Source organism: Ovis canadensis, chromosome 23 (assembly GCF_042477335.2).
Source record: "Ovis canadensis isolate MfBH-ARS-UI-01 breed Bighorn chromosome 23, ARS-UI_OviCan_v2, whole genome shotgun sequence".
Classification (NCBI taxonomy): domain Eukaryota; kingdom Metazoa; phylum Chordata; class Mammalia; order Artiodactyla; family Bovidae; genus Ovis; species Ovis canadensis.
This window is the reverse complement of record NC_091267.1, coordinates 55,342,632-55,360,737: the sequence shown is the minus strand read 5'-3', so window position 1 is coordinate 55,360,737 and position 18,106 is coordinate 55,342,632. Positions and strand designations below refer to the sequence as shown.

Below are 18,106 nucleotides of genomic sequence, written 5' to 3'. Positions count from 1 at the left end.
TGATAATATCTACACAGACAAGGGCCTCTTCCAAAAAAACTAACAGCTTGCTTAACTAGTTCACAAGCTACAAGAGTCCAGTATTTATAAATGGATTTTTATTAAATACAGCCTAAAAGTCACTGGAAGCAGCTTTTCCTTGTTTTTATGGTTTTTAAAAATAATCTGTAGATTAAAAGTCTCTAACCTAAATCTCTACAAGGGAATCCAGATACTGGCTCGTTAGAACACACTGAGCGCCGACCCCCATTAACCTACTGTCTGGGGATGGCCAACTCCATAAGCACGTGCGCAAGCAAAACACATTCTTGTTCTTCAGATTTTCTCAGAATTAAAGAGCATCCAGATCACAAGTGGCCACTAAGCACCCAGCACCATACATGCAGAGACCCACCAGAGCACCCCATGAGGTCTCAGGGCGCAAGGGAGAGAGAGATGATTCTGAAGGACTCCTAGCGGGCAGGAACAGGACAAGTAAATTACAAAAGATCACGACTGATTTGCCAATAGGACACTGGAAATTTACAGACAATAAACAAACATATTCAAAATTCTGATAAGAAAACCAGTTTCAACAACCACCCAAGCGTACAGGTAGAATAAAGATACTCCAGACACACAGCGGCAAGGACTGTATTCCCTGTACACTTGCCCAAGAGACTTGGCAGCCTGAGATGCGACCCAATGGGCAGCAAGGAGCCCAGGAAGAGCAGGCCGGTGGCCAGCTGGCGACACAGTCCCTGTGACCCAGGGGAAGAAGGGCTCCAAGACATCTGCCTGTGCAGAAAAGAAGAGCAAGACTGGAGCTTTGGGAACAAATCCATCATAAGAACAGAGTGAAAAACAAATAACAGTAAGAGACGACCACTAACTTTAAGAAAAAAGGCAGATGGGAAAATGAAACTGTAGTCCTCTGCCTGGCTCAGGATTACACAATGCTTCTGTAATAATCACAATGAAAACGATGGATGCTGACTGATGGAACCAAACACTGCGCAGGGCATGACTATGCTGGAGGGCTGGGGGCAGCGAACTCGGGGGAGGGTCTCAGAGACCCAAATCCTCATCCACCTAATGCCTAGGTAACAAAGGACATTCAGAACTGCCATCTTCAAAAACAGCAGTTTAAGGGTATTACTTAGGTAAAGGAAATAAACACCAAAAGAAATAGGTGAAAGGAAAGCTTCAGCTATAAAACTCGGGGGCAGGGGGCGGGGGCAAGGTGGGAACCAGCATTTTGCCTGAGGCCCCCAAGGCCACCCCAGGGTCAGCGATTCGCTAGGAGGACTCAAATCAGTAACCACACAATCACACTCAGGCTAAGATTTATTACAAAGAAAGGATACAGAGCAAAAAAAGCAAAGGACAAGGGGCTGAGTCCAGAGGAACCAGGCGTATGTCAAGGGCCCCCTGGCAGGGGAGACACAGGGACACATATGAAGCACCAGGGGTTTCTGGCTGCTCCTCCATCAGCCCAAGGTCCCCGAGGAGCCTGGTCACAGCAGCTTTCTCTATGGAGCGGGTACTGAAGTCCCAGACTCCCAGAAAGAAGGCAGGCATTCTGTGTCAATCAGGCTATTCTACAATCCGCTGAGGCCCAGTAACCACACTTCTCACTTACACAAAATTTTATTGGCCATAAGGAACTCTACTCATCAAAGGATTTCTCTTAAGACATGAATATTACTGTTCAAGAAAAAAAACAAAACCAAGTTTACAAGCTGAGATGAGGCAAATAATCCTTCAGACGAAGCAGATAAGGCTTAGGGAGTTTCCTATTGTCCACAGCAAAGTCCCAGCCACGCTAAGACGCGCGAGGTTCACAGGCTGTGCCTGTGCCGCACAGCAGTATCCAGAGGTACAGAACCACGCACACCCCACAGACCAACTGTCAGCCCTCTGGACTGTTATGTAATTGGTCCTTTCTAAACTTCCAACTTTTGTTCAGGTCTGTGAGGACAGATGAGCCTGGTGGGGTCGCAAACAATCGGGCACGACTGAGTGACTAAACAACAAGTACTTTAATAGACATTTTACTCGAGTTACTGTTTCTTTTCTGTAGTTGTCTTATATATCATCAAACTTAACCTTTATTTTAATTTCTCCCCAACCCCCAGGGACTTAGCCAAAAAACTTTTAATTAGTGTCCCATATGCCATAGAGAAATTCACTGAGACACAGTGATTTATGTTTTCCACTCAGCTTCTCAACATTCTCAGTGTCGCTGATTAAAATATGCCTAAGAGGGCTTCCCTGGTAGTCCAGTGTCCAAAGGAGGGGACACAGGTTTGATCCCTGACCCGGAAGACTTAACATGCTGCAGAGCAACTAAGTCTGTGTGCCGTAACTCCTGAGCCTGGGCTCTAGAGCCCGGGAGCCGCGTCTGTGCTCCACAACAGGAGAAGCCACCGCAATGAGAAGCGCAGGCACCACTGGCAGGTAGCCCCCATTTGCTGCAACCTCAGAAAGTCCATGAACAGCAATGAAGACCAGCACAGCCAAAAGTAAATGAGTAACTAATAAAAATCTCTAAGATATATGTTACCAAAATCAGTTTAAAAGATGTGAAATTCCAAAGTTCATGATAATGAATACGAACGTGTGAATGTCTTTTTAAGGTTGACAATAACTATTACATGACTGTTAACAAGAAAACAGAAAAATTCACATTTTAGGAAACTGATATAATGCAATACTAAATCAACCTCTGGATGAAACACAAATCTGCAAAGCACAGACTGTGCCCATTATTTAGGTGAACATAAAAACTCTGATGTTCAGAACTCCAGGTGTCAGGAAATGAGCAGCCAGAACACACAGTATCTAGCAGCCAGAAATAATTCCACCTCTGCCTGGGCTGAAAGGCTGGGGAGGACACAGTTCAGCTCTGCACACAGCTGTCCAAATCAAAGGGCATGTATGTATAAGTATGGAGAGAAAAGTCCACTGCCTTTACACAAAATCCAAAGTGCTACATCATCAGCAGTCACAAACACCGAGGACCAAAAAGAAAATTTTCTTATAAAAAAACCCCTGTGACCTAAGTGGGAAGGAAATCCAAAAAAGAGGGGGTATGTGTATACGTACAGCCAGTTCCCTTCGCTGTACAGCAGAAATGCAACACTGTGAAGGAACTAGACTCCAATAAAAATTAAATTTTAAAGAACATAATAAATATCATTTGGAACTTAACAGTAAAACAGCACATTTTTAAAGTAACAGTATATCCTTTGGCTGGAAGACAGGTGGTATCTTTCCTGCCATATCTCATAATCACATGATCTAATCTCAAGTAAATCTTAAATCAGAACTTAGCTTGGAAACAGGGGAGCCCAATAAGCCTCATTTAATGATTTTTAAAATGCACACCATCGACTACAATAGAAAGCGGGTAAAAGCATCTAGTCCATTGTTGCCCGACAGTGCGCAGAGGGACCCAGGGCACTACGAGCAAACTCCAAGGGTCTGGGGTAGCTCAAACTGAGGGAAGCACAGTGCTACTCGACACCTGTCAGACACTGCACAGCTACCAGGAAAGATGGCGGCTTTCAACACTCAACTGCACATTCCCTTCAACAGCATACCTTCATAAAGCAGAGTTTTCTAAGGGTTTTTAAAAAATCAAGAGAGAACAAGAAATAAGGGCTGTGATGTTCAGTCTGATTGCAAAGTATCATAAGCGGCACAGTGCTCAATGGACACACACAGACCACTAATTTTAGTTATTTAAGATAAAAATTATTTTCTCTTTCAGCTTATGTGTATTATTTTTTTTCAAATGGCTAAGTTGCCTGTCATGTGGGCCTTATGAAGTATCACTAGGAACAAAGCTAGTGGAGATGATGCAATCCCACTTGAGCTATTTCAAATCCTAAAAGGCAATGCTGTTAAAAGTGCTGCACTCAATATGCCAGCAAATTTGGAAAACTCAGCAGTGGCCACAGGACTGGAAAAGGTCAATTTTCATTCCACTCCCAAAGAAAGGCAATGCCAAAGATATGTTCAAATTACCACACAATTGCACTCATCTCATACACTAGCAAAGTAATGCTCAAAATTCTCCAAGCCAGTCTTCAACAGTATATGAACCGTGATCTTCTAGATGTTCAACCTGAATTAGAAAAGGCAAAGGTCCGTCTAGTCAAAGCTATGGTTTCCCTGTAGTTATGTATGGATGTGAGAGTTGGATTATAAAGAAAGCTGAGTGCCGAAGAATTGATGCTTTTAAACTGTGGTATTGGAGAAGACTCTTGAGAGTCCCTTGAACTGCAACGAGATCAAACCAGTCAATCCTAAAAGAAATCAACCCTGAATATTTACTGCAAGGACTGCTGCTGAAGTTGAAGCTCCAATACTTTGGCCACCTGATGCAAAGAAATGACTCACTGGAAAAGATGCTGATGCTGGGAAAGTTGGAAGGCAGGAGGAAAAGGGGATGACAGAGGATGAGATGTTTGGATGGCATCACCGATTTGATGGACATAAGTTTGGGCAAGCTCCGGAGTTGGTAAAGGACAGGGAAGCCTGGTGTGCTGCAGGCAATGGGGTCTCAAAGAGTTGGACATGACTGAGCAACTGAACTGAACTGAAAGTTGCTAAGACATAAATATGTATTTAGTTGTGTGAGCCTAACTATATAATTTAACATACTATTAAACATTTCCATTAGGCTGACGCCAGGTCAAATACATAAGTTATGTATGAGGCTGAAATATCAAGTCATAAAAGAAATGAAAGATGCTTGGAATCAAGACAAAAGGACTCAGAAGTCAACTAGAAGATGCTCCCACTGGCCAAAGAACCAATAAAATTAATAACTGCCATGAACTAAAGTATCAAGTACATTTAAATTCATGAGTTCATGAGGACATTTAAAAATAAAATTCACTGATCACTTTGGAGGATATGAGAACTAGAGAACCTTGTAATTGGAATAACTGGCAAGTAAAGGAGGGGGAGCACTTATTCTGAACCTCCTATACGAAGTATAGTTCAGCCAAGTTTCCTTTTATCAAAATCTTCCATGTAATAAACAAAGAAATAAAAGACTATCACCACTTAATAAGCAATTTAAAAATAGATACTGGCAACGATCAATGGCTGTTAATATTACAGACAAAAAAGACACTAGCCCGGAAAAACTAAACTGATAAAACCTTATTCTGATTAAGTCTCAAAATATACAGACATACAATGTATTTTATTTAGCTAATACTAAAGAAAAAGAGAGGGGAAGGAGGAAGAGTAGGAGAATGAACATAAAAATTAAGAGACTTAGACCGAGAGAAGAAGGGGACGACAGAGGATGAGATGGCTGGATGGCATCACCGACTCAATGGACATGAAGTTGAGTGAACTCCGGGAGTTGGTGAAGGGCAGGCAGGCCTGGAGTGCTGTGGTTCATGGGGTCGCAAAGAGTCAGACACGACTGAGCAACTAAACTGAACTGAAGACCGAGAATGAGAAGACTAGGAGAAAATATTTGTAGAAGACATACCTGATACAGGACCATTATCCAAAATACACAAAGAACTCTTAAAACTCAGCAATAAGAAAACAAAACAATGTAAAAATGGGTAAAAGACCAGAACAGAAACATCACCAAAAAAGATACAAATGACAAATAACCACGTGAAAAGATGTTCCATATCATATAGCATTGGGGAATTACAAATTAATACAGCAATAAACATGACAAAAATAAATCTAGATTTTTAAAAATTTTTTCTGTGTGTGATGATGAATGCTAACTAGATTTACTGTGGTGATCATTTCATAATATATACAAATATCAAATCTGGCTCTCAATTTGCAGTGCTTTTGATTTAATTTAGCCTCCAACTGATTATGATCATGCTTCATTTTATCAAGGTATACTCTGAAAGCAACTCCAAACAAGTTCTCCTAGTATTTTTGTTGTTCAGCTAGTATTTTTGTTTTTAATTACTTTTAAGGCAAAAGCTTCACATTTAAATATCTATACAACCCTTTAAGGTGATCAGTTTGATGGACTTCATTCAAACTGATTAACTGCAAAGAAACAGACCTAGCACCTGGTGTACAGTAAAATAAAAGCCTCATTCCACGATTTACACTAGGATTGTTTAGAACAGAGGGCATACATGTTTATACATTCTTTGCTCATATGTGTATAAAACGCCTCTGGAGGAATATACCAGAAAAGATTAAGTTGTGATCTCTTCAGCATTATCCTTAATGGCTCACCCAGGCCCCCAGTCCTCAGTAAAGAAATCGGGAGAGACCCTGATGGGGAGAGAGAATGTGGCACGGCTGCGGGTCTAAGTACCGTCACCCTTCATAGACGGGGTTTCCTTATCTGTCAATACTGACACCGACCTGCCACAGCACTGCCAAGATTAAACAAAGGAGTATTCGTGGTCTACAGCAGGTACTCAGTAAGCAGCAACAATAATAACTACATAAAAGCAACAATATTAAATTCCTGGACAAAACTTGAGATTTTATAAACTATATCCTCCACCCATAAAAGTGAGAAAAGGAAGAGTTTCACTATTTCTTCTTTCCTTGACTCCCATTTTTAATAACATTCAGAATATCATAAGTGCACCATTAAAAAAAAAATCATAAACAAATATAAGAAGCCAAGAAGAAACCTAGAGAAAAAGTACTGGCACTCGACATGACAATTACTTTGCAAACTAATAAACAAAAACAAAAAGCGACTGAGGATTTGAATCTGAAGCAAATAGTTTTAAAATGCAAAAACGGAATTTAAAGATTCTGTTTTTCACCCACCGATTTTCTAAAGAGGAACAGGTCTGATGCCCAACACTGGAGGGTGTGGTGAGACAGTCACATGCTGCTGGAAGAAGTGTAAACAGGCTCATTCAGAAGGCAATTCAGCAGCATCCACCAAAAATTAACACTCCGACCTAGCAAATCCACTGTTAAACCCTGTCCCCCAAATAGACAAAAGTAAGCAAAGCACCGTTTTTGATGGCCAAAAAACCTTTATTTTGTTGCATCTCTACAAGCACCTCAAATTCTTTAGGAAAAAAGCAAGGAACAGAGAAAAATACTAACCCAACTATATGCTGTCTACAAAAGACTCAGGTGAACTCTAGTAACAGAGGCAGCCTAATAATGAATGGAGTGCTAAATAAACAGATGGAGGGAAGTTGGTAAAATGATAGCCTGAGTGCTCAGTTGCTAAATTGTATCCAACTCTTTGCAACTCTATGGACTGTAGCTCTCAAGGCTCCTCCGTCCATGGGATGTCCCAAGCAAGAACACTGAAGTGGGTTGCCATCTCCTTCTCCAAAAATGATAGCTTAAGGAACTCCAAAAGTTCACCCTCAGAAGAGCCAACTAAAACCAATTAGAATCCACGTTAACCCTGGAAACTAACCAGAAGCTTGCAGCAATTTAGGGAGTATTTATTCAGGAAAAACAACTGAATCTTAGTGAGAACGTAGGATTCTGTGATATTTAACTCACTCTGATCCTATCCTAGGCTTCCCAGATCAGTGGCAGCCTTGAAAATAACAGCCCACATTCCCAGCACTGGCACAGCAGAACCAACCTCATTCACAAACAAACTGAAATTATCCAGGCTCTCTGGAAGACCTACCTGCAGAAGCAGCCCACCTTATCTCACCTAAATGCAGTTACCTCAGAACTTCCCCCACGCCCAGGGCTACGCCTGCTAGGGGGCAGCCAGAGAGAGGTGTTAGCAGCGCTGCCCCCTGAAGCAACAGGCAACAGCTGGAGTGAACACTCCCTCCAAACCATGAGAAGAAAGGCTGAGCAGGGAGATGTTCTGGGGAACAAAGACCTTGAACTGCTGCAACAAATTCCTGGAAATCAGGAGAAACGTGGATGCCCAGCGCCAGGCACATGCTCAGGACACAGAATTCCTGGCTGATCCTGTTTCCTTGCAGCAGTGTGACTGTGTCATCCCACTGCCTTCTGGCTCCCGTGGTTTCTGATGAGAAATCAGCTGAGGATGACACTGAGGATCCCTTGTATGTGACGAGCCACTTCTCTTACTACTTTCAAGATTCTCTCCTTGTCTTTAAACCAGTCGATTAAGAACTGTCTTAGGTGGATCTCATTGAGCTCATCGCACCCGAGAAAGCCCTCCCCACTCACCTCTGGATGATCTTGACGTCTGCACAGACAGAAACAAAGGCTAAGACCAAAGCTGTCAAGTGGCTGAGTGCTGAAGCTACACCCAAGAGATACACAGCTGTTCTGGTAGCTTACTGGTCTGCTCATGACTGGACATTAGCAGCCAAGAGAATAAAACAGGAATAAATGTAACCAAGGAGGTGAAAGACTCATACACTGTAACTACGAAACACTGCTGAGAGGAATTAGAGTAGACCTAAATAAACTCCTTTTTAATGGGATAATTCAGTACTGTTAAGATGACAGAAATGGAAATCTGAGCCTCAGTATGGAATTGCAATGGGCCTCGAATACCCGCACAAAAATAATGAAGAAACAAAGGGGGAAGACTCACACTTCATAATTTCAAAAGCAATTACAGAACTAGAGTAACCAAACAACGTGGCACCGGCATCGGGATAAGCATACAGCCCCGCAGAATCGATCCGAAGAGTCCAGAATAGACCCAAACATCTACGGTCAACTGATTTTCAACAAATGCGTCCATTTCTACTCCATGGGGGAGAAATGGTCTCTTCAACAGACAGGAACGGGGTAATTAGATTTCCACATACAAAAAACAGGCCCTATCTCAGACCATATACAAAAACATTCACTCAAAATGAACCAACGCCTACATATAAGAACTAAAACTATAAAACTCCTAGAGGAAAACACAGTGTAAATCTTCACGCCTGTGGATTTGGCAATGGATTCACAGATATGATGCCAAAATCACAAGCAACAAAAGAAAACACTGATAAATTCTACTTCATCAAAATTTAAAACTTCTGTAGATCAGAGGGCATTATCAAGAAAGTAAAAAAGACTACCCAGAGAAAGGAAGAAAGGATTTGCAGGTCACATATACTGATAAGGGGCTTCCCAGATGGCTCAGCTCCTGGAATGCCGGAGGCACAGGAGATGTGGGTTCGATCACTGGGTTAGGAGGATCCCCTATAAGAGGAAATGGCAACCCACTCCAGGATTCTTGCCTGGAAAATTCCACAGACAGGAGTTTAGTGGGCTATGGTCCACCGGGTCGCAAAACAGTAGTAAACAACTGAGCATATACTGATAAGGGTCTACCATCCAGAATATACAAAGGAACTCTCACAACTCAACAAGAAGACAACCCAAAGCGAAGCTAGGAAAAGCACCTGAATAAAGATTTCTCCAAAGAAAATATACAAATGGCCAATAAGCACATGAAAAGAAGTTCAACATCATCAGCCACCAGGGAAATAAATGCAAATCAAACCCACAATAAGTTACCAATTCACATCTACCAGGATAGCTCAAATTTTCAAAAACCAGAAAACAACAAGTGTTGCTGAGGATATGGAGAAATGAGAATCTTTACACTGGAGAGTGAAGTGGTGCAGCTGCTTTGGGAAACAGTTTAGAAGTTCCTCAAACTGTTCCAACATAAAAGTCACTACATGATCTGGCCCATTCTACTCTTAGGTATGTACCCAGGAACAATGAAAACATGTATCTGCAAAAAACGCTGCACACGATTATTCACATCAGCGCTATTCAAAATGGCCGTAACGCAGCATGAACATAAATGTTCAACAACTTATGAATAAACAAAATGTGGAATATTCCAGCCAGTGGAATATTCTCAGCAATGAAGAGGAATGGAGTCCTGACACCTGCTACAAAATGGACAGGTCTTGAAAACATGATGCTGAGTAAAACCTGGTCACAGATGATCACATATATGATTCCATGCACGTGAAATGCCGGAAACAGGCAAACCCACAGAGCAGAAGCAGATTAGCGGTTGCTAGTGAGTGGGAGCAGGAAGAATGGTGAGTGGCTGATAATGAAGAAGAGCCAAAATGAAAGATTCTAAAATTGATTGTAGGAGTGACTGCACTCCTATACACACTAAAAACACTTTAAATTGAATTGTACACTTTAAAAGGATCAATTTTATGCTATATGGATATCTCAAGAAAGGTAGCATAAGGAAAAATCCAGCAATTTCACACTCCTCTTTCACCCTCATCAAGAGGCTCTTTAGTTCCTCTTTGCTTTCTGCCATTAAAGTGGAATCATCTGCATATCTGAGGTTGTTGATATTTCTCCCGGCAATCTTGATTCCAGCTTGTGATGCATCCAGCCTGACATTTCGCATGATGTACTCTACATGTAAGTTAAATAAGCAGGATGACAATATACGGTCTTATGTACTCCTTTTCCAATTTTAAACCAGTCAGTTGTTCCATGTAAGGTTCTAATTATTGCTTCTTGACCTGCATACAGTTTCTTAGAAGACAGGTAAGGTGGTCTGGCATTTCCATCTCTCTTTAAGAATTTTCCAGTTTCTTGTGATCTATACAATCAAAAACTTTCATGAGGAAGCAGATGTTTTTCTGGAATTCCCTTGCTTTCTCTACGATCCAACGAATGTTGGCAATGTGATCCTCTGCCTTTTCTAAACCTAGCTTGTATATCTGTAAGTTCTCCATTCATGTACTGCTGAAGTCTACCTAGCTTGAAGGATTTTGAGCACAACCTTACTAGCATGTGAAATGAGCACACTTTTATAGTAGTTTGAACACTCTTTGGCACTGCCCTTCTTTGGGACTGGAATGTAAAGTTAAGATCATGACATCTGGTCCCATCATTTCATAGCAAATAGAAAGGGAAAAAGTGGAAGCAGTGACAGATTTTATTTTCCTGGGCTCCCAAATCACTGCAGATGGTGACTGCAGCCATGAAATTAAAAGACGTTTGCTCCTTGGAAGAACAGCTATGGCAAACCTAGACAGAGTATTAAAAAGCAAATACATACTTTGCTGACAAATGTCCATATAGACAAAGCCATAGTTTTCCCATTAGTCATGTACGAATGTGAGTGTTAAACCACAAAGAAGGCTGAGTGCTGAAGAAGTGATGCTTTCGAACTGTGATGCTGGAGAAGACTCTTGAGAGTCCCTTGGACAGCAAGGAGATCAAACTAGTCAATCCTAAAGGAAATCAACCCTGAATATTTACTGCAAGGACTGCTGCTGAAGTTGAAGCTCCAATACTTTGGCCACCTGAAGAGAAGAGCCAATTCATTCAAAAAGACCCTGATGCTCAGAAAGATTCAAGGCAAAAGAAGAGGGCAGCAGAGGAAGAGATAGTTAGCATCACTGACTCAACAGATATGAATTTGAGCAAATTCTGGGAAATAGTGAAGGACAGGGAAGCGTGGCATGTTGCAGTCCATGGGGTCACGAACTCAGACACGACTTAGCGACTGAACAACAAGGAAAAAGCAGGCTCAGGTCTTTAAAAGCTCCTTCCTATCCCTTTATTAACCTCTGGTAACACTTTTTCCTATTCTTCTCTTAACAGCTGAAAATTTGTTTATTCTTGAAATAACCTACATTGGCTTTCTCCACTCTGACTTTCCATTTACACCTCTCAATTCAATCGAACAGCTCCCTCCCCAGATGATAGCACTAAGTAGGATGCTATGAAAGTGCTCTCAGTTATCAAACTCAACAAACTCCCAACAACCCAGTTTTCCTCAAGTTCTCAAAGGCAACATATAGCTTCCTTTATTTTTTTTTTTTTTCTGGAGAGGCAGTTGTGAAGTACAGCTTCCTTCTGAAATGATCCCATTTGGGCTTTTAAGCCATTTTCTCACAATTTCTCGACATTTCTAAACACACGGGAATTTCCCATTTCAGTTCTTCTTCCATTTGGCTTCAAATGCAACTATTCTCCATGCGGAAACTCTTCCTATGCCGTGTTACCTAATGAAAAGCTTCAGGTACCACCTATGATAGATCCTGATGACTCTATCAAGACCTCTCCCGCGTGCTCCAAACCCACACACCTGACCCTGTAGCATTTCTACCTGCATGTTCTATAGGTAACTCCTACTCAATGTATCCAAAAGCCAAAATACTGTTCCTCCACAGATCTGCGGATCTTCCTGAATTCCCTGTCTCAGTGTACTTTCCTGTTGTCTATTCAATCACCCAAATTAAAATCCAGTTATCTTGTCCTACTATTTCTCTCTCACTTCCCAAATCCAATTCTCACTGAATCCTGTTAATTCTACCTTGTTAATATTTGTGCTATTAACTTACTCCTCTGCATCTCCACCGGAGAAGGCGATGGCACCCCACTCCAGTACTCTTGCCTGGAAAATCCCATGGACGGAGAAGCCTGGTAGGCTGTAGTCCATGGGATCGCTACAAGTCATACAAGACTGAGCCACTGCACTTTCACTTTTCACTTTCATGCTTTGGAGCAGGAAATGGCAACCCACTCCAGCATCCTTGCCTGGAGAATCCCAGGGATGGGGGAGCCTGGTGGGCTGCCATCTATGGGGTCGCACAGAGTTGGACACGACTGAAACGACTTAGCAGCAGCTGCATCTCCACTGACCCTACCTTAGTTTAGGCCCTTATCTGTCACCTCAAATATTACAAAAACTGCTCACCGTCCTCCTACATCCTGCCTTGTCCTCCCTCCATCCCTTCTGACATCTGTATGAGACCAGAGTGATTTTCCTAAAATGAAAACCTTATGACTCTTGCCTGGTTAAAATCCATATGCTCTATTATTACCAAGAGAAAAAGCCCTCGAGAACCCTTAGGATGGCATGGGGACCGATCTGTGCAGCCTCACCTGATCCCATAAGCCCAATGCTACAGCTGCAGAGAACGACTTTCCACCCTCACAGTCCTCTGGTTCAACTTTCCCTTGGCCTTAGCCTCTTCTCCTGCAATTTCTGCCTCCTTCACGCCAAAGCCTTCTTCAAGTTTAAGGACATCAAGTCTAAAACACCTAATACAAGGCCTGACACACAGGGAAGAGTTACAATGTAACTCTGTAACTCTAGTCCCTATGAGAGAGGCTTAGGCCTCTTTATCCTGTCTCAGTGACTCCTGTCTGCTTCAAGATAAAGCTGAAATTATTTCACCTGTCTACAAAACTTCCTAATTTGGCCTCTGCCTACCTCCTGGGTTTCACAGCTTGCCACCACCCACCACCCTTATGGGCCATACCTGCAGATCCCACACTCACTCTGTAAGTTTGGACTCCTGGCTTTTCTCAAACAGATCCTCCTACCGAAATGCCCATCCTGTCTGAGCCTGTCTCCTCACTGTTCTCAGCCCTTCCCATAGTTTTCCCTACCACTGCCCCCTTCCACACTCTCCTCCCTGCCCCTTTAAAACTGACCACTACCTCCCTTGTATACCCACCGTGCCCCTGGCCTTCCTTCAGTCAAAGCAATCTCAAAAACACAGTCTTCATGGAAGTTCAAGTAAGAGATAGTCTTAGCATCCTGAAGGCAGGGGCACTACCTTATCCATCTGTAAGTCTTCACAGTACCTGCTACACAGAAATTAAACTAAATGACCTGCACTTTTACTTATTTCCTCTACATATACTAACAAAAGCTTCTATTGGAGATTTTCTTCCAAAAAAGAAAGAACATACTTTTGGGTTATATTTTGGGCCCAATCTCTCTTTGTAAAGGAAACACCATAATTAAAGTTATTATGCACTTTCTGATATCACTTCTATTTTTCTAAATCAAGGGAGAAATGGTCCCTAGAAGACCTAAAAGGAGCAATACTATTTTAAAGAGATAATAAATTATCTCTCGCAGCTTCAAGATACGTTTAAAAAATTACTTCCCATCGGCTCCTGTTTAGCTAGCCCACCTCGCTTCCTTTTATGGGTCACTCTGAAAAGTGGAAGCCCCTCTGCTAACTAACTTCCTTCCTGCCGGCACCATCTGCCGAAACAGCTGACAGCAATTAACTCGTCCTCAGGAAGACACTCAGAAAGGACCAAGTGGCCAAGCTAATTCGGAAGGCGGAAAATGGATTACCTTTCTCATTTCCAGACAAGACTCCGTGACCAGCGAACCGCCTGTGGCCGGCGGCTTCCGGAGAACGTGAGCGCTTCTCCGCCGAGCACCTGCACCACCACCGGGGCCGCAGGGCGGAGACCCGCCCGCTCCAGGCGCACAACCCGCGGTGACCGGCTCCTGACCCGGCGCGTCCACGTGAACGCGGCGTCCGAACCACAGCACTTTCACCCGCACCGTCAAAACTGCTCAGGTTAACACTTGATCACCTTCGAGCACTCAACCAGGCCTTAGGAGAAGATGCTCTGCTTGCTCAGCGGGGAGGCTCTGGAGTCACGACTCCCAAACCCGAGGGGCGTGAGGAACTAAGGGAGGCTCGGGTGTGGGGTACGCGGGGAAACCTGTTTCACTCTCACAACGTTTAAAACAAGAAACAAAACCCGAAAGCCACCCCACAGTTGACCTCCACAAGAGCCTGTGGGCACAAGCCCACCTGACGAGGAGTTCTGATAAGAATTCCCAGCTCGGACTTGTCGGCGCCCGTGGAGCACCCCCGCGTCCACCAGCCTCCCTCCGCGCCGGGCGCGCACCGGAGACCCTCCAGCATCCCGGCCGCGGTTACGTAAAACCCCGAGTCCCTCTCCGCCATCCGAGGCCCGCGCCCCGGGGAAGGGCCCGGCTTCCACCCTCCTCGCCCGGACCCAAGAGCCCCGGCCGGCGAGCGGAGGAATGGGCTGCGCGGGCCGGAGCCGCCGACCAGCGCCCGGCCCCGCCGCCCCGGCAGCCACGCCCCCGCCTCGCCGCCCGGCCGCGAGAGCCCGGCCCGCTGCCTGACAGACGCCGCGGGGAGGCGCGCGGACGGCTGCAGGCACCGGGCCCCGACGCGACCGCCGCCTGCCACTGACCTGCGCCGCCGCCGCCGCGCGACCGCCAGCGCCGCAGCCGCCACCTCCTTGCTCTCACGCCGCTGCCGCCGCGGCCGCTTCCTGCGCTGCGCCCCCGGTCGGCCTCGGTCTCCCCATTCCCACCCCGCCCCAGCCTCCGCCTGTTTACAATGATTGGGACAGAACCGGGCGAGCCGGCCCACCGCGCATGCGCACTCCCTCCACCCGCCGCAGCCAGCTTCCCGGCTCCTCCTCCCAGCGCAAACGGCCGGGGCCGTGAGGGCAAGTGTCCCGTGACCCCCCGCGCGGGGCACGCTGGGAATAGTAGTCTTCGGAAACCTAGTGCCCAGTCCTCATGCGGCCCTCCGCTGGAGGCGCACTACAACATCCAGGAAGCATCACGCCTGCCGGGCCCAGGGGCCCGCGGGGGAGACCGGGGAGCGCGCGAGAGAACGCGTCGCGCCAGAGCTCCGCCGGCGCCTGCGCAGTTCTCGGTGGTCTGGGACCGGGTGGTCGGGTACCTCTTCAGCGCGGGCTCCGGGAGGACTGCTGCGGACTGCTGCGGGCAGAGTCGGCCGAACACCGGAGAAGGGCAGTTGTCCTGTCCACGCTCCGCATAGCCTGTTCCCTAGCTCCCGAGGCGCAGACCGTCTTCACCGCGGGTTTCAGTCCCAACCAGTTAAACCGGCCCGATGGCCAGCCCAGCAGCCGCGGGGTGGGGCTCATCCCGGGCTGGGTGGGGAGTCTGGCTTGGGGTGGGGACTTTTGCTGGGGATTTGGACAAAGGAACCGCCCCGGGCTTCTAAAGAGGAACCTGCTAGAATTTCGTGTCGGCCTTGGCCTCAGCGTTCCTTAAACGGGGGTAGACGAGAGCCTCTCTAGATCCTTGCACCTTGTACCGAGGAGCTCTTGAGTCAGAGCTGCCCTTCGCACGGCAGGCGTGCACACAGAACTGGATCTAGGAAGACGGAAATAACTGCATTTCCTCCAGAAACCCTTCACAAAGGCTTCAAGAATTGTCCTGCAAATGTTCTTGTCTTATAAAGTTTGGCAGTTGACTTGGGGGATGTCTCCTGTCCATCGAATTCCCCAGGGAAGAATGCTGGAGTGGGTTGTCAATTCCTTTCTCCAGGGGGTCTTCCCGACCCGGGGATCCAACCCCGGTCTCCCGCATTGCAAGCAGATTTTTTACCATGTGAGCCACCGGGGAAGCCCCAAGATTGGGGATAGATGGCCCTTCCCTATCACCTCCATTCCTGCCTGTGCACCTCTTCCTACAACTTCATTACGTATTTAGACTGACCTCTGTGATCCACCGTATCCTGTTCCAAATCAGCCCGCCTCAAGTCTGACGGTAGATCCCTCCCTTGTACCCTGCATTTCCCACTCAAAAGTTCAGCCCCCTTGGCTTGACGTCCAGGAAGGACCCACAACTGGCCCACAACAGACCAAGATGGTCTGCGGTAGCCATTGTATTCTGACTTTTTGAAAAGCTTTCTTACTGCTCTTCTGGCAACAGAACGGTGTCCTCTGTCCACTGGGATGGGCATTTTATCTTTCCAATTACAGTACTCTGCCTCTGGCAACATTGATTGGGCCAAGGGATGGGCACTGACCATATTGGCTATTGAATCGTTGTTGGAAGTTGCTACGTGGACACACAAAAGGGAGGAAAGGTAGCATCTTATTGATGGTTATGTTATTCACAAAGAATATGACCTTTCTCAATTTCACTGGTAGTCCAGTGGCTAAGAACCTGCCTGCTAATGCAGGGGACACAGTTTCAATCCCTGGTTGGGAAAGATCCCACATGCCTCGGGGCAACCCCATGCACCAGAACTACACCTGTATGCCCAGAGCCTGTGCTTTGCAGCAACAAGAGAAGCCAATGCAATGAGAAGCCTGTGAACCTCAGGGAAGACTAGTCTCCACTTGCTGCAACTAGAGGAAGCACATACAGCAACGAAGACCCAGCACAGCCATAAGTAAATAGTTTTAAAAAGAGGCATTTTTGCAGCAGCAATGAAAGGCTAAAAAATGTGGGGGGTTGGGGAACGGGGGGTTGGGGAACAGGGGGAGAGGAACCAGGAGCTGGCACTAGGCAGACTGGCTTCAGCTTCAGAAGCCATGGTTTGTATAGCTCATTTGAAGTGCTTTGAGTATGTGAAGCTAGCTAAGTGAGCCAGTGCAATTACTGTGTGGTTATGGAACATATTTGTTGGTTGCCTCTTGAGAGTCATTCCTCCCATTTAAGCCATGCAGCGTAATCATCCCCTTTGGTAGCTGAGCCTTTCAGAGGTGGTAACCCAATCAGAACCTGATGAGACTCAATGGGACGTGGGTTGGGGCTTCTAGTAAACTGCAGCCTCCTTGCTCTTCTGGAAGGGTGTACATTTGTGAAGTCTGGACAGGTGGCAGCTGTTTTGCTCCTACAAAAAGAAAATCTGGAGGGAAAAGGTTTAGGTGAAGAGGCAACAGTTGGGCCTGAAAATGAGGTCAGTACTGTCAAATGTGCCCTGTTGCACCATTAGAGCTGCACTGTCAAACCTCACCCCTTTGGCCTGTCTTGTAGACAGTCCTATAGACTGTTTAGAATTTCCTGTGTTGATTCAACAAGTTTACATTGGGGAGTTTTCTGTAACTCAAAATTCTAAAAGTCCTAACTGATTCTGTTGGATTTGTTTTACATGATGTTAAAAGGCGCTGACTAAGACAGGTTCCTACTTGAAGAGAAACTGTGGAATAGACTTTCAGCTATGGTTATATGTTACGGTCAACAATTCCTCTGCACACAAAGCAAGTATAACTTGGACAAAATTGTCAAACACAACCATTTCAGGGCATTGGAAATCAAACACAGTCAATTTGAGAATCAGCTATTCTTGAAAAACTGCTAAAGATTCTAGTAGGAAGAGTGGATACCTGTAACCTTGCCCAAGGCTGCCCTGTTGGCCCAGAACTGAAATTTTACTTGTGTAGGTGGGGCTAGCCAAGAAAACTAGCAGCTTTGCTCCCAGAGGGGATGGACTCGATTTGCTGTGGGAGGTCAAAACCCATGGCTTTGATGGCTGAAGGGAATATATAATAGTGCATCTGCTATGGAAGACAGCACGGTGGTTCCTCAAAATACTATACATAGAACTACCACTTGATCCAGCAATTGCACTTCTGAGTACATACCCCAAAGAAATGAAACCAGAGACAGAGAAGAGATTTGTAAATCCATATTTGAGGTATT

The 18,106-nt window shown here is 45.4% G+C and overlaps 1 protein-coding gene across 4 annotated transcripts in view; it reads right to left on the bottom strand.

The window, feature by feature from the left end:
• RALBP1 (ralA binding protein 1) overlaps window positions 1-15,784 on the bottom strand; it is a 48,566-nt gene extending 32,782 nt beyond the window's left edge. Inside the window, exon 1 of one of the 4 annotated variants that reach the window (XM_069568649.1) lies at window positions 15,390-15,784. The gene's annotated coding sequence lies outside the window, so the exon portion shown is untranslated. Of the gene's footprint in view, window positions 1-14,005 lie in introns of all 4 variants that reach the window. The other 3 variants (XM_069568647.1, XM_069568648.1, XM_069568646.1) reach the window with 3 other exon arrangements.
• Window positions 15,785-18,106: the final 2,322 nt, after the last annotated feature.